This window comes from Hemiscyllium ocellatum, chromosome 1, assembly GCF_020745735.1.
Source record: "Hemiscyllium ocellatum isolate sHemOce1 chromosome 1, sHemOce1.pat.X.cur, whole genome shotgun sequence".
NCBI classification, from domain to species: domain Eukaryota; kingdom Metazoa; phylum Chordata; class Chondrichthyes; order Orectolobiformes; family Hemiscylliidae; genus Hemiscyllium; species Hemiscyllium ocellatum.
This window is the reverse complement of record NC_083401.1, coordinates 49,137,802-49,153,040: the sequence shown is the minus strand read 5'-3', so window position 1 is coordinate 49,153,040 and position 15,239 is coordinate 49,137,802. Positions and strand designations below refer to the sequence as shown.

The 15,239-nt window shown below is 39.7% G+C and overlaps 1 protein-coding gene across 4 annotated transcripts in view; it reads right to left on the bottom strand.

Moving 5' to 3' along the window:
• znf532 (zinc finger protein 532) overlaps positions 1–14,196 on the bottom strand; it is a 155,909-nt gene extending 141,713 nt beyond the window's left edge. For 3 of the 4 annotated variants that reach the window (XM_060853134.1, XM_060853316.1, XM_060853382.1), the window contains exons 1-2: positions 12,949–13,033; positions 11,803–11,868 (exon numbers count right to left, since the gene is read on the bottom strand). The gene's annotated coding sequence lies outside the window, so the exon portion shown is untranslated. Of the gene's footprint in view, positions 1–11,802; positions 11,869–12,948; positions 13,034–14,168 lie in introns of those variants that run through there. The other variant, XM_060853227.1, reaches the window with a different exon arrangement.
• Between the last annotated feature and the right edge of the window lie 1,043 nt (positions 14,197–15,239).

The following is a 15,239-nucleotide window of genomic DNA, read 5'->3' as shown; positions in this document are numbered from 1 at the left end:
ACAATCCTGTCAACTTGGGTGGCAACTTTCAAGGATCTGTATTCCTGGACACCGAGGTCTCTCTGCTCATCTACACTACCAAGAATCATAGGTCATAGGTCAAACTTTGATGAAGCCTTCTTTAACATTACTAAATTTTCATCTCACTGTCAAAGAAGAAAGAAGAAATCCCATCCTAGATATGTTTTCTATTTCGCAATTGTTTCCATGCTGTACATCTCTACGACTCTAAGACTCTATATAGCTCTTGCTAGTGTAAGAGCCCAGGAAAGAGCATTTGTAATGTCTGAAACAATCTTTCTAAATAATAGCTTTTGACTCACTGAATAACTGCAGAAGCTTGTACTAAGCCATATGCATAACCAAGAAAGCCTTTTTGATATAATCATGGTTGATCTATTCTCGATCTCAACTCTACTTTCCTGCCTGCTGTTCATAACTCTTAATTTCATTTGTAATTAAAAATGAGTCTATCTCCTCCTTAAATTTACTCTATATCCACCACGGTCTGGAATTGTGAATTCTAAATTCATGACATTTTAATAAGTAATTTTCCCTCATCTCGGTTTTAAATCTGCTACCCCTTATCCTAAAACTATGTTTGTTCCACATTGTCCCATATGATGAAACATCCTTTCTAAGTCCACTTTGTCAAACCCCTTTAGTTCTTATAAATCTTAATTCGATCTCTCATTCCTCCAAACTCCAGAGAGTATAGGCCTAAAACTAATATTAATTAAGGGACATTTTGGAAATTAGAAAAATAGAAACCTGGACACTGTCTAACTAACATTTAACCTCTGGTGTCTATTAGCGACAGCAGAGGACAGTTAGCTATTTGTAAGTCTAAAGATCGAAAAGTAAACATTACTCTAACCAAGGAGTAAGCTGGAGAAGACTTCAGAGAGATGGCTGAATCAAAGTATAAAATATCAGGGCATGAGCACACACCCCTGTTTTCTGAATATAGACCTTATGACCAGTGGAAGCATTAAGCAATAATATAGACCAGCATTACTCCCGTACCAAAGAAGAAATAAAGGAACGGCTTTGCTCTTGCCTTACCATTCAAAGCCAAGATGGGACAGAAAACTTTAAATCAGGATTGGACACCAATGATACAACTGATCAGAGTGAAGGCTTGAACAAATTAACTGGCGCAGATTAAATTTACCGAAAAAATGATTTACTAATTGCTTATGAGGTATGATCATATTTTGACAAATTTAGAAAGAGTTAAATAAAAGCATACAAAATGGAATGGAGTAGATTATTTGCAAGATTGCAGAAATTCTACAGTATTTGGAATATCCCCAATCTGTGCTGGCATTCAAGTTATTCGACTGTGCCAAAGTATCAGGTTTAGACAGACTTTTACTTTTGATGGGAATTAAATTTACAAAATAAATACACACTGATTGAACAAATGTTGAAGGTGCTGGAAGAGGCAAAAAAAAACCTCTTGGAAACATTCCTTTGCAGCAGTGTTCATGGTGCAAATGGGCCAATCGACCGTATGACAGAAAATGTTAACAGACTGGTGAGACCATCTGGAAAAAGGACATCAATGAAACCATGAATGAAGGACTTTAACTAAGAGAAACAAGGACAGGAATTGTTTTCATATCTGTATTCCAGTAATGTGATATGAGTGACTACAATTGGCATTAAGGCTGCATTTGAGCAAATGTATCCTCAAGGAGCCCAGCAAAACTGGAGTAATTGGGAGTTAGAGGAAAACTCTCTGCTGATCAGAGGCATACCTGGCACATAGGAAGATAGCTGTAGTTTTTGGAGGTCAGTAATCTTAACTCCAGGACATCTCTCCCAGAATTCCTCAGGATAGTGTACTAGGCCAAACCATCTTCAGTTGCTTTATCAATGACCTTCCCTCCATCATAACGTCAAAAGTGAGGATGTTCACTGATGATTGCACAATGCTCAGCACTATTCGCAACTCCAAGAAGAGGAACAGAAAGTGCCCATTAATTAAATTCCTCATTCAATGAGATCATGGCTAATCTGATCATCTACAGCTCCGCTCTCTTAACTTATCCCCATAACCCATGGTCCTTTAATGATTAGAAATCTTTCTCAGCCTTGAATATACTTAACAACTCAGTGGTAAAGAATTCCACAGATTCACTGCCCTCAGAAAAAAAACCCTCTTCCTTCCTCTGACATTATGCCCTCTGTTCATAGATTATTTCACAAAAGGATACAATCTCACTGCATCTACCCTGACACACTCCCCAAGAATAAAGAACAAAGAACAGTAAGGCACAGGAAAAGGGTCGTCAACCCTTATGTTCTTGCATGTTTCAATAACGTCTCTATCTATTCATCTAAACTCCAATGTGTACAAGTCCATCCTATTCAACTCTCCTCATAAGACAGTCCCTCCACACTCCGGATTAGCCTGGTGCACCTTTTCTGGACTGCCTCCTATGCCAGTATAGCTTTCCTTCGGCAAGATCTTCCTATTTTTATACTCCATTCCCTCTGAAGTAAATAACAACATTCCAATTGTCTTCCCTATTACCCACTGAAACATGGATGTTAGTTTTTATGTGATTCATGTGTAAGGACCACCAAATCCCTCTGTGGTGTAGCTGTCTGTAATCTTTCACCATTTAAATAATACTCATCTCCTCTATTCTTCCTGCCAAAGTGCATAACCTCACATTTTTCCCCATGATATTTCACTTGTCAAGTTTTTAACCATTTGCTTAAACTGGTATGTGTCCCTCTGCAGACTATTTGTTTCATCCTCTGAACTTGCATTCCAGCATATTTGTGTGTCAACTTGGCTATACTATATTCACTTCTCTTATCCAAGTCACTAATATTTTGTAAACAACATGTTCTCTAAGCTGCTGTCAGATTCCATACATGGTGATTAATGTGCCAATGCTATTCGCAGCTTCCGGCTCTGAATGTTGCCACCGTGCATGAATATTGTAGGTCCATGCAAAAGAATGCTGATTGTGATCAATTCTGGCCCTAGTGCTGTTCCTCTGTGGCACTCCACTAATTACAAGCTACTATCCTGAAAATACCCCCCCTTATCCCAACTCTCTATCTGCTAATAGTTAGCCAATCCTATATCCATGATAATATCCTACCCCAACACTGCAGACTCTTATCTTATTAAGTAGCCTAATTTATAAAAAGACTTCTGAAAATCCAAATACATTACATCTACTGTTGCTCCTTTAAAATTGTCTTCCTTGTTATCTTTTCAAAAAATTCTAACAATAATTATATAATTTCCAGTAATTCTAATACAATACTATATCAATAATAAGGCACTATGGGATAGCATGCATGAACGAATATAGAGCGAGGATTAGATCAGATTCCCTACAGTGTTGAACAGGCCCTTCAGCCCAAACAGTACACACCAACCCTCTGAAGAATAACCCACACAGGCCCATTTCCCTCTGACTAATGCACCTAACACTATGGGCAATTTAGCATGGCCAATTCACCTGACCTGCACATCTTTGGATTGTGGGAGGAAACTGGAGCACCCAGAGAAAACCCACACAGACATGGGGAGAATGTGCAAACTTCACACAGACAGTTGCCTGAGGCTGGAGTCGACCTGGGACCCTGGTGCTATGAGCCACCATGCCGCCCATATTGGATAAACCTGATGTGCAACATGGTTGTGGAATCATTCTATCTACTAAGCGCTTTCAAGCTATTACTGTTCATTGCCTTGGCATCTTGATGACTTGTGGCTCACATATGGATTGATATTATAGTTTTAAAACAGATGCTGGAGAATTGAAAATCTCAAAGTTGATGTGGATAAATAGCAACAGTGGGCTATCTTATTGATTTATGAAGAAAGTAGCACAGTCTAAACTTCATTAGAAAAACTTGAAAAACGACATCAGTAACTAATTCCTACCTCCTGCTCAAAAAAGCAGGAAAATAACATGCTGCCATTCTTCACAATCTCTTTTTTTGTTTAGTTTCCATTAATATTGCATATATTAATTTCCTATAATTAGCCATAGTTCTAAATTACAACATGTACCTAAAAATGGCATATTGTCACAGCAACTTAGATTTACTGAATGAACTGTAAGATGCTATCACAATAGTTTCATAAAAAGTATAATGTGAACTTTTAGTCAATCCTTTTATATTTTAAAACTAAAACTAAAGACAAATGGAATATTCTGTGTAGACGTAAATCAATAACATTTATTCATCTCTATGACTCTAAGTATCACCATTAGACTGAGGGGGTCAATCAAAAAATAAAGTCACCAACTGATTCAAACCCTCCTGCTGTTAAATTGCCAACACAGGATATGGAATCAACATGAACACCACACCCTTATTTGATGAAGAACTTTGAACATGTCTCTTCAAGTGAGGTTTTACAGATTTCTTGCTTGGTTTTAAAATCAGCAAGCTGTTTTGCAAGCAGTTCCACCAGAAAACAATCAAACCAATAATTCAGTGATCAAAAAGCCACACGTGAGCCACAAGTCATCAAGATGCCAAGGCAATTAACAGTAATAGCTTGAAAGCGCTTAGCAAAGAGAATGATTCCACAAACATATTGCACATCAGGTTTATCCAATAATTACCTCAGAGAAATCGAACTGCAGGAATTCTCACATCCTATTGACAATTCTTCATTTTACAAAACTTTCATTTCAATTTTAAACCCCTAAAACCGTCCAAGAAACAACAGACCTGCTACTGAGAGACTAAAGACCATAAACCAAAAGTAAAAACAAGAAACGCTGATTAATTACCTTTACCTGGAATCAATGCATTTATGTGCATGCGTGTATGCATGCGTGCCTGTCTGAGATAGATTGAGTCAGTAATGTTGCAAGGTTTTTGGGTGAGTGAGTGAGAATAAATGGCCTATTTTAATTCTAATTCACAAAAGCTTGGTGCTAGAATTATTTAAACGAGATACGCTGTTCAAGGGTAAGAAAACACACATTTTTATTTACAAACCATGTCGATCGTGGGGAGTAAAAACTACACATAAACTTTGTCCGAAACATGAGCATCGAATATTTTCACCAGTCAATGAAAAGGTACAAATTTTAAAAATCACTTAAAAGAACTCAAGACACCATTAATATATTGGTAAAAAGCAAAATTCTCCACTTTAACTGTTTGCTGAAAAAAAGTTGACAAATTACTTCCATAAAGAAATTAGATAGTTGCTTGAAAATGAGAAGTGTTTAACAACTATCAAGTAATTGAATGGAAGGGCAGGATCACTCCTTTTTTCTTATTCTTTATTGGTGTGTGTGTCAATGACAAGGTGAAGATTTGTTGTACATCACTAATTGCCCTTCATCTGAGTTGCTTGCAAGAGACAATCACATTGCCACAATTCACATGTAGGCTAGATAGGTAAGGACAACAGACCTTCTGCCTTAACAGAGATTAGTGAATGAGACAGGCTTTGAAGACAACTGAACATATCTTTATGGTTACCATTACAGAAACTAGCTTTATATTTCCAATGTATTAATTTAAATTTGGATGGCTACGATAATGGTATCTGAACCCATCTCTTCAGATCATCAGCAGAGACCCCTACCAGTTCAGTGATTTACCATTAAGCCACTGCACCCATTAGTGAGCATGTAAAAGAAAACTCAGTTGTAGACTCGATACATAGAATTATAGAAATGGGACATTCAATCATTATTAATGACATCTTAGATCCCTACACATTTGTGACACTTCAACATCATAACTGCACCTAAGCAGCCTGCTCATACACAGATTCATTTATGGAAGCAAAGTAGCAGGGAGGCATTTAACTTAAATTAAAGAAAAGCTTTGATCCACTTCATGAACAGTTAAAAAGAAAGTCCCTCAGCTGAGTTGGCTCAGCTAGCTCTATTTGCCTATCTCTCTCCTCACAAAACATAGCAAGTCCTTAACAAAGAGATGCTGCTAACTTCACAGGCTCCATTCATTCTCAAAGTCATGCAGGCGTTCCCAGGGTTGCACCTTGAACATAGCACTGAAGTTCAAAAAGGATGCACTAAAGCCCATTGTATTCTTTCAAAATAACGAATTTTTATATCAACACATGTCAAGGGGTTGCAGAAAATCACCCAAAGTTCTAGTCAACGTCAGCTGCCTCTCTAGACTTGTCTTGAATGTCTGAGCGGCCACTGATGTCTGCTGAGGTCAAACAAGACTTCTTCACTTGCCTAAATTCTCCTTTGTACTTTTAAATATCTGACCATCTTCAAACCTGACAATCTCCACCGGTGCCACATGAATAGCTCCACTGAAGCAGCACCAGGATATCGTGGCTCAGTTCTCAGCAGGTTCTCCCCATTAGGGACAGGAATCTCTCAACCAGCCTACCAGGGTGAGCCCTGTGTAAGGGGTGGAGAGTAGTGAGGAGACAGAAGCATTGTCTGCCTAACAATTCTACTCAAATTGAAAGAAACCCTGCGACACCATCAACAAAATAAAAGCAGCATACTGCTGAGACGTAAAGTAAAAACAGAAAGGCCTGCAAAAATTCAGCAAGTCTGGCAGCATTTGTGAAAAGAGAAATGGAATTAGCATCTCAAGTCTGATATGACTCTTCTTCAGATTTGAATGGGGAGGGTGGAAAATTATAGCTTTGATGCTGTTCACAAAGGAGCATTGAGACGGATAGTGAGGGAGCCCAGAGCAAAAGGCAAAAGGAGTGTTAATAGTAGGTATTTACAGCAGAGTGTTAATAGGTCAGTTCTGCTCAGAGCAAACGCAAGCAAAGACGACAATGGGGGAGGAGAGGTTAATCAAAATGGAGTACAGCATTTACAGTCTAAAATTGTTGACCTCAGTGTTGAGTCCAGAAAACTGCAAATTGCTCTAAGTGAAAAATGAGGTGTTCCTCCAGCTTGCGTTGGAACACTGCAGCAGGGCTAAGACAGAGATATTAACATTAAAAGGAAGGTGATGCATTGTGATGGAAAGTGACTGGGAGATCGGAACTATTCTTACAGACAGAGCAGAAATATTCCCCAAAGTGCTCAGTGGTTAACACTGTTGCCTCACAGTGCCAGGGCTCTGAGTTCAACTCCTGCCATGGGCGACTGTCTGAGCAAAGTTTGCACATTCTCCCCATGCCTGCGTGGGTTTCCTTCCACGATCCAAAGATGTGACGGTTAAGTGAACTGGCCATGCTAAATTGACCATAGTGTTCAGGAATGTGTAGTTTAGGTGCATAAATCTTGGGTAAATGATTAGTTGGGGAATGGGTCTGGGTGGGTTACTCTTCAGAGGTTGGTATGGACTGGTTGAGCCAAAGGGCCTGTTTCCACACTGTAAGGATTCTATGGTCTCATCAATGTACAGGAGTCTGCATTGCAAACAATGCATTCATCGAACTAGATTGAAAGAAGTACAAGAAAACAATTGCTTCACCTCGAAGATACATTTGGAGCCTGGGACAGTAAGAGGGAAGAAGCAAAAATGTTACATTTTTCATAACTGTATGGAGAGGTCCCATTGTTGGGTGGAATGAAGGGGTGCTAAAAGTGACAGAGGAATAGACCAAGATGTAACGGAGAGAAAGATCTATGTGCAATGCTGACAAGGAAGGAGAGGGGGAGCAAAGACTTGATTGATTGTGGCATCCTGAAGATTAGATTAGATTCCCTATAGTGTGGAAACAGGCCCTTCGGCTCAACCAGTTCACACCAACTCTCCGAAGAGTAACCCACCCAGACCCATTTCACTCTAACCAATGCACCTAACACTATGGGCAATTTAATATGACCAGTTCACCTGACCTGCACATCTTTGGACTGTGGGAGGAAACTGGAGCACCCAGAGGAAACCCATGCAGACACGGGGAGAATGTGCAAACTCCACACAGACAGTAACCCGAGGCCGGAATCAAACCTGGGACCCTGGTGCTGTGAGGCAGCCACTGAGCCACCGTGCCAGCCACGGTGGGGACAAAAAGGCAAGGGACTACCAATGAATCAAATAAACACACCTGCTTATATTACATCCTCAACATAAAAAAGGTCTTACCATGTGTCATGGGCATAGTTATAACAATAACACTGAGCCATGCAAGGAGATTTAAGGTAGATTGTATAGAGAGTCTTAAAGGAGGGAAGTGAGGTAGAGCAACAGAGACGTGAGGGGAGTTCAGGGCCTGTGTAACCTGAAGGCATGGCCTGTGTAACCTGAATGGTGGAAGTTCAAGAAGCCAGATTGAGAGCAGCACAGACAACATGGAGGACTGGAAGATTATAAACAGATAAGGAAAAGTGAGGGCATGAAAGAATGTGAAAATGAGGATGAGAAATGTAAAATCAAGCTGGTGACCTGGAGCCAATGATATTCATCTAGAGCAAGAATGGGAGGGGAATAAGAGTTGATGTGAGCTCCGATACAAACAAGAGAGTTTTGTACAGAGGACAGAATGCAGGAGACCAATCAGGCATGTGATGAAATAAAAGCACTAACCATTCTACAGGGTATGAAAGAACATTGGCACATAACCAATACTTTGCTGAAGATAACTAAGAATACAAATCAATAGTAGATAGATTAATCCCATTTTTGAGAAGCTGAAATTGAACTGTGCCAATCCTGTTTGAAATTTATAAGGATGGCACAATTAGGATTTACATGGGATGTACTGTGTAACACTGAAAAGGGGATATCCAAGAGTCAGGTCAATCTGGAAAATATTACCACTGTATCACTTTACATTCTTACTTGGGAACTTTGTTTGAATTTCCACTTTTGGGATCCTTCAAGTGCAGCGTGGATAAGAGATTGGTCAGTCTATACGCTTCAGGATTAAAACTGACAGAAATTGTCAGTTTGAAAATTGTGGTGCTGGAAAAGTAGTACAGCAGGTCAGGGAGCATCCAAGGAGCAGGAGAATCGACATTCCAAGCATTATGCCCGATTCTCCTGCTCCTCAGATGCTGCCTAACCTGTTGTGCTTTTCCAGTGCCATACTTTTCGACTCTGATCTCCAGCATCTGCAGTCCTCACTCTCTGCTCGAAATTGTAGGTTTGTCCAGCAACAGCCTAGCAAGCACACACCCCAGGATAGCAATGAAAAGCAATAGGATCAGTCAGCTCAGTTGGCTGGACAGATGGTTTGTCTTGCGCAATGATGTCTACAACACATCCTGCACCCAGCCGAGGTCACCATGAATACCCTGCCTCCTCAATTTTGCCCCTTGCCAATCCTTAGGTTAAACGCACATCACTATGGGAGGCAAATGACCTTGTCGTATTATTGTTAGACAGTTAATCCAGGAAGCCAGATAAGATTTGAATCCTGCCAGGGCAGATGGCGAAATTTGAATTCAATGTTAAAATCTGAAATTAAGAGTCTAATAATGTCCATGAAACCATTGTCAATGGTCAGAAAAACCTATCCAAAATGTTAACTCTGATGTCTCTCCACTGGCGCTGCCAGACTTACTAAATTTTTCCAGCAATTTCTGTTTATGCGGGTGCCTCAGATTTTAACTCTGCCATCCCAACTGGAACGTGTTGAAAAAGTCATTCAATATTATCCATTATTTGACTGTGGGCAAAAATCAGAGACACTGGGTCTGTTCTCCTTCAACACTGAAACTTAACGAGAGATTTAATAGGGTGTTCAAAATTAAGAAAGGTTTTGATAAAGTGGATAAGCTGAAATTGTTTTAACTGAAAGGAGATTCAATGACCATATGACCACTGGGTTAGGATACTGGCAGAAGAGTGCACTACAGGATTAAGGAAGAGATTTGTTACAATCCAGAATGCAGTCTTCAGAATGGGTGGTGGAAGCAGATTTAATAGAAATGTTGAAAAGGAAATTGGATTAATAGTTGACAAGGGAAAAATAAAGCAGGACAATGGACTGAGTCTGAGGTACTCGAATGACAAAAGCAAAATATGATTACTGAAAATCTGATTGGCTGGCAACTCTGAAAATGCAAAACCTGTGCACCTTAATCACACAAAGGGCATTGCTGGCCTGTCGAGTGCCCTACTGATACTTCATTGCAAATCTTCCCTCACTCAGAGAGATGGCAAGGGCCTCTGGCTGACTCTTCAGGAATGGGCGAGATCCCCATCGCCTCCACTGAATCAAGCCGAACATTTCAGGTCTATGACCTTTCCTCTTGAGTCTGGGCCTAATCGGACAACCATTTCAAAGGGCCAATACAATCATCAGTATGGCTTCCTCTGTGCTGTATCCTTTGTGGTAAGGTGCTTCATAAGAACCTAAATCAAAAATTAAAATCAAACACCAGTCATCATACTTGCTTTACAACTCAGAGGCTGCAAGTCCAAAATTGCACAATGGGAAGTTGTGAAACTACACTTGCACCAGATAAAATGGCAATAAAAACTTTGAAAACATTGCCTTTGAAACCCTTGGTTCACCAATTTTCTACAGGAGCGAAAATTTGCCACCCTTTAATTGCCCTGGCCCACAATGTGGTTGGCTCTTAAGACTCAAGGAATGAGCAATAAATGGCATTGTAGCCCACATTCCAAGAACAGACATGTTGCAATCTCTGTAATGGCATCCAAGGTATAATTATCAATAAAATACAACCATCTCAGCACCTCATCTATTTACAGCTGATTTCACAAAATTGAAGCACGTGCTAATCAGAAACTACCTGGACATACCACATATCAATGCTGAGAAATCATTTTCAGCCTTGATCAATTTAAAACTTTGTAATAGTTTGGGAGGGATTAACTGTGAAAATACTAACTTCATTTAACATTGTATGCTGTTCAATCAGGAGGAGGTCTTTGATGCTCCTATTAAACCCTTTCTGTCACTGTCTCCAATTTCATTCCCTTTAGTTGAAAAGCAACAGACTTGAATCCATTACCAAATCAGAATTCAAACTGAAAAGGTGAAGCCTCCAATGGACGTACAGAATGCTCAAGAGGATTTCAGGAACACAGAGTTCCCAGAAGATTGTAGGACGGGACAAGGCCAAGGAAGCATTTTAAATCAAAGGGTGAAGAAAACAATTGTATTTCAGCATGCATGGTGGTGATCTGGGAACAGGCCTCAGGCAATCTAGGTGACACCAGAGTTCTGGGGGACAAATTCAAACTCGCGTCAGATACAAGCTGTGAAGCCAAACAGAAAAGCATTGAAATTGTCAAGCTTGGAGGAAACAGCAGCATGGATGAAACCAGATGCAATCACTGATGACCAACTGTTCTCTAGCCGAGGGGCTTAAATCCATTTTAGCACACACTGTCAGCAACAGCCCCAGCTAAGATTCCTGCGGCTGCACAAGCCATATATCAAACTTAAGAAATCCCAGTGGCATGGCTCAGTCAACTACAGGATGTAACAACTGATATTTGTTTGAGAAAATATGTGAGGTGACATCCCCTTTTGAACAATGTCATTCTGTAACCAAAAGCAGAACCTTGAGTGGATGATGTGATGACAATATTTCCTTTCCCCCTGTGAAGCAGGCATACACCGGAGTTCATCTGCAAGAACCGTGCTATACGGTCAACGTTATGCCAATGTAAAATTATTTGTAAAAATTCTACTTAAGTTTTGACAAAACATATTCCAAATGCTCCAAAACATTACAGTATGCACCAGGCCCTGGGGCCTCGGCTGTTGGTACTTTGATGCGTGTGCTGACACCAGCAAGCTAGAGATCCTGACACCCTTCCAAGGAAAAAACTCCATTATTGAAAATATTGGACAGACTGGGAGAACAGACAGAGGAGAATACTTAACAGAACAAAGTAATCTGTTTAACCATCACTGTTACTTACCCTGAACTAGGCCACCACCACTGAGGCATATCCAAACACAGTCGTCATTTTCTGATTTCCAGGATTCTTCAAAATGAGGTGAAAAAACCGTTCAAAATTTTGATAGCTACTTCGGTCACATTTTTCTTAATGAGAGTAACAATGTTTTTAATACAATTAAAGCCTTGTCAGGAGTACTGGCAGCAAGAGTTCAATACTGTAATCCAGAAAGGAAGGAAGGGGAGAAAAAAAAACATTGGGCGACAGGCCTGAATGCTTCACCTCAGAAAAGTGATCCAATTTGTTAGCACAAATGCTTGAATCAACCACTTTTAATGTGTGCGTGTTCTCTAGATTATTTTCAACTCAGATTTGCTGATTTGAAAAAAGAACTGGTGGCCGTAACTGAGAAATTTCTCGAGAGGATTGCATGAAAACAAAGAACATTTCCTCCTTTTTAAAGCTTTAGAGGGACCAGCGTCTGTAAGGCTTTTAAAGGGAGGTGTCAATCAGTAGCCCCAGAAGGCTTTGTGCTGATACTCAAGTTTCAAAAGCAGATACATACATCTCTTTCTTTAAAAAAAACACACATCAGTTGGCCAAAATAAGCAAATTATCAAGAATATTTTTAATATTTTACATATAATTGATAAATTCAACTGGTTAAATTCATGACCATAATTCTCCTGGCATGGTGACTTGCTTAATGTAGGACACCGTTCATGTAATCTGCTGTGTGATAGTACAAGACTGTGGTTTCTTTGCCCCAGAGTTAAAGATTTCCTCACCACTGTATTAGGAAGTACATACACTTTAACTGAAAAAGCAGCACCAAAAAAAACCCTCCATCTTCTCTGCTAGCAAGCCAGCTAAGCGTGTCTTTCCTGCCACCAATGTTATGCACAAAAAGCCCAGCTTGCAGTACTTTAATTTGCACAGTAACAGAAATTTGGTCTTAGATTTAAATATACACTGCTGATCCATATACACTTCATCTCTTAGAAAGTAACAGATTACCCCCATCCACCATTTTTTTTTGTAACAGGGAGCACACAAACCCTTCTTCATGCTTGAATCCTTTACCTCAAGACAGTGAAACAAATTTTCTTCCTCAAAGATACCACAAACATACCCATTTATAAAGCATTTAGCATACTATCCACATACCAGAATAATATGTCTAGGGTGCAATCATGCTGTTTTAGATGGTACCTTTCTGCAAGCTTCTTGTATTGCTGCCATGAAGAAGGAAGCAATGTAGCTCAGTGGCTGCATTGTTCATGAGCTGATCTGCTTCAAACCAGTTCTAGCCGGTTCCAGCCACCCCACATACAGCCATGGAAACCTGTACTGCAGCACATATTGCCCAGTATTTCCCTTTGCTTATGCCACATTATTGCAATGTTTTTACCCAAAAAATACATTTAAAACTGTCCTTTTGGAACACCGCGCCTGCAGAATCATACCTAAATAAAGCTCGACAGTTCCCCTACCTTTATTTTTGCCAGCATGTTGCTGTGATCTCTGGGAAAGTCAATTGTAATAAAGGTTTGTGATAGTACAGTATGAAATGGCTGCGGTGTCCTAACAGAAATAAAATCACTGAGAAACTGTGAAGCTAAAATTATCTGCTCATATTTCTGAACATTCACCGACAGTGCAGCCAACAGGATTAGATTTTACTAAACAACAGAGAAAAAAAATTAGAAGGTGCCACAAAATCTGCTTTCTTTCTCTGAAAAGCTGCCAGGTCCATATGCTCACTGTTAAACTAGTAAATCAAACTCCTTTACTACTTTTAGCCAGGAAGAGTCACAGTGATTTTTATTGGGATTTATGGGATCTGACGTGCCACAGCACAGGGAATGCAGATCAGAAAATACCAGTCGTTTCGGCTGTTTTTAACCACACCCTGTAGCAAGAAGCCATTTTAGAAACAAATGTGTAATCTGCTAATTGTCTCGTCCTCTTTCTTCAGGGGCCTGTCCTTCATTTTTAGCAGTTCAGACTCCCAGCAGTCAGTAATCATTGGAGCATGGGATAATTTTTAATTTTGTTTTTAAACATTGCTCGTTTACCTTGAATCACTGTAGAAAAGCTATTACAAACCTTTTGCATGAATGCAGCAGATTTTCAATTCAAACAGATGATTTTACACAAAAGTTGCACTGACAAGACAGTGGAAGCCCACAAAGTCCTGTGCAAGGGATAAAGCAGGTTTCAGTACGAGCTTGGCTAAAGCATAAGAAAGAATGGAAAGGGGGGGGGAGGGGTGTTATCACTGCAGACAGCTTCCCAGTTTGGGCCACTGCAAATTAACTGTTTGATGTTCAATGTCTCAAACACAGCATTTTAGCAACAAAAAACAACTTGCAGTTCTACAGCACCTTCATTTCTTGCAAACGTGACAGCCTGGCGATACAAACTGTTGAATATTTTTCTCCCAACCAGAACATCTCGAGCTAAAGCAAGGCAGCCCCGGTGTGCAATGGAAATGGATGGGCCACACTAGTAAAAGAACAAGACACTGGTGTCAGCTTCATGGAGTCTGCCTAATTGAAAGTCCCCTCCTGCCACATTGTGTTCGCACCTCCCATCAGCTGATCAAACACTGGCAATGGTTCTCTCTAACCCTTGCTCAAAATATCTAGATTCATCTGGATATAGGGCCTGTGTTCATAAAGACTGCAAGGAGTGTTTTTATTTAAAAACAATCTTCACTTACTCTTTCTTGTAAGTGAATTATTGCACTGGACTTTAAGTGAGTGCCAATTATTTCAGTAAAATAAGAAAAGCCAACTTCTGTCAATCCAACAGAAGCCCTTGTCCAAATTACATTTAGGTACATTAATTTTCAAAAAGGTTGAATATTGTGCAACACTGATAACCATATTACTATTGCCATTAGTACCAAATTCGTAACAATCATGGTATGGTGCATGTTATAATTATACGCCCTATTATCTTATACCTTTTCCTGAATGATACAGTAATTTGTATTAATGCAACTTTGTTTCATAACCCCAAAATGTACAGTACAAGATAGTTTTAAAAGAAAACATCAAAAACTATATTAACTCACATCCATCACATAGCCTTTTAGGGAAATGTGACCCCCTGAATCAGAAACAAAAGCTTGCAAATCTCTCCTAATTGTAGCCCATTATTTTACGCTGCATCGCTGTATCTTACAAAGACAGTGACAGAAGGAACTCAAGTGGATTGAGAAACTTAAAGAATATCATTAGAGTCAGGGATGTTATGTCACCATGGCTATCAGCTAGAAAGCATGTGACGAGTGCCTCTGAAATATGTGTGACCCTATTTAAGTAGAACAAGTGTCAAAGTTCTGGTAGCACAAGCTTAAAGCCAGCATAAGCAAAAGAATGGACATTAAAACCAGTAACACTTCCAAACATGTCCACAAATGAAACAGCATGCTTAACTAAAGAAGAATT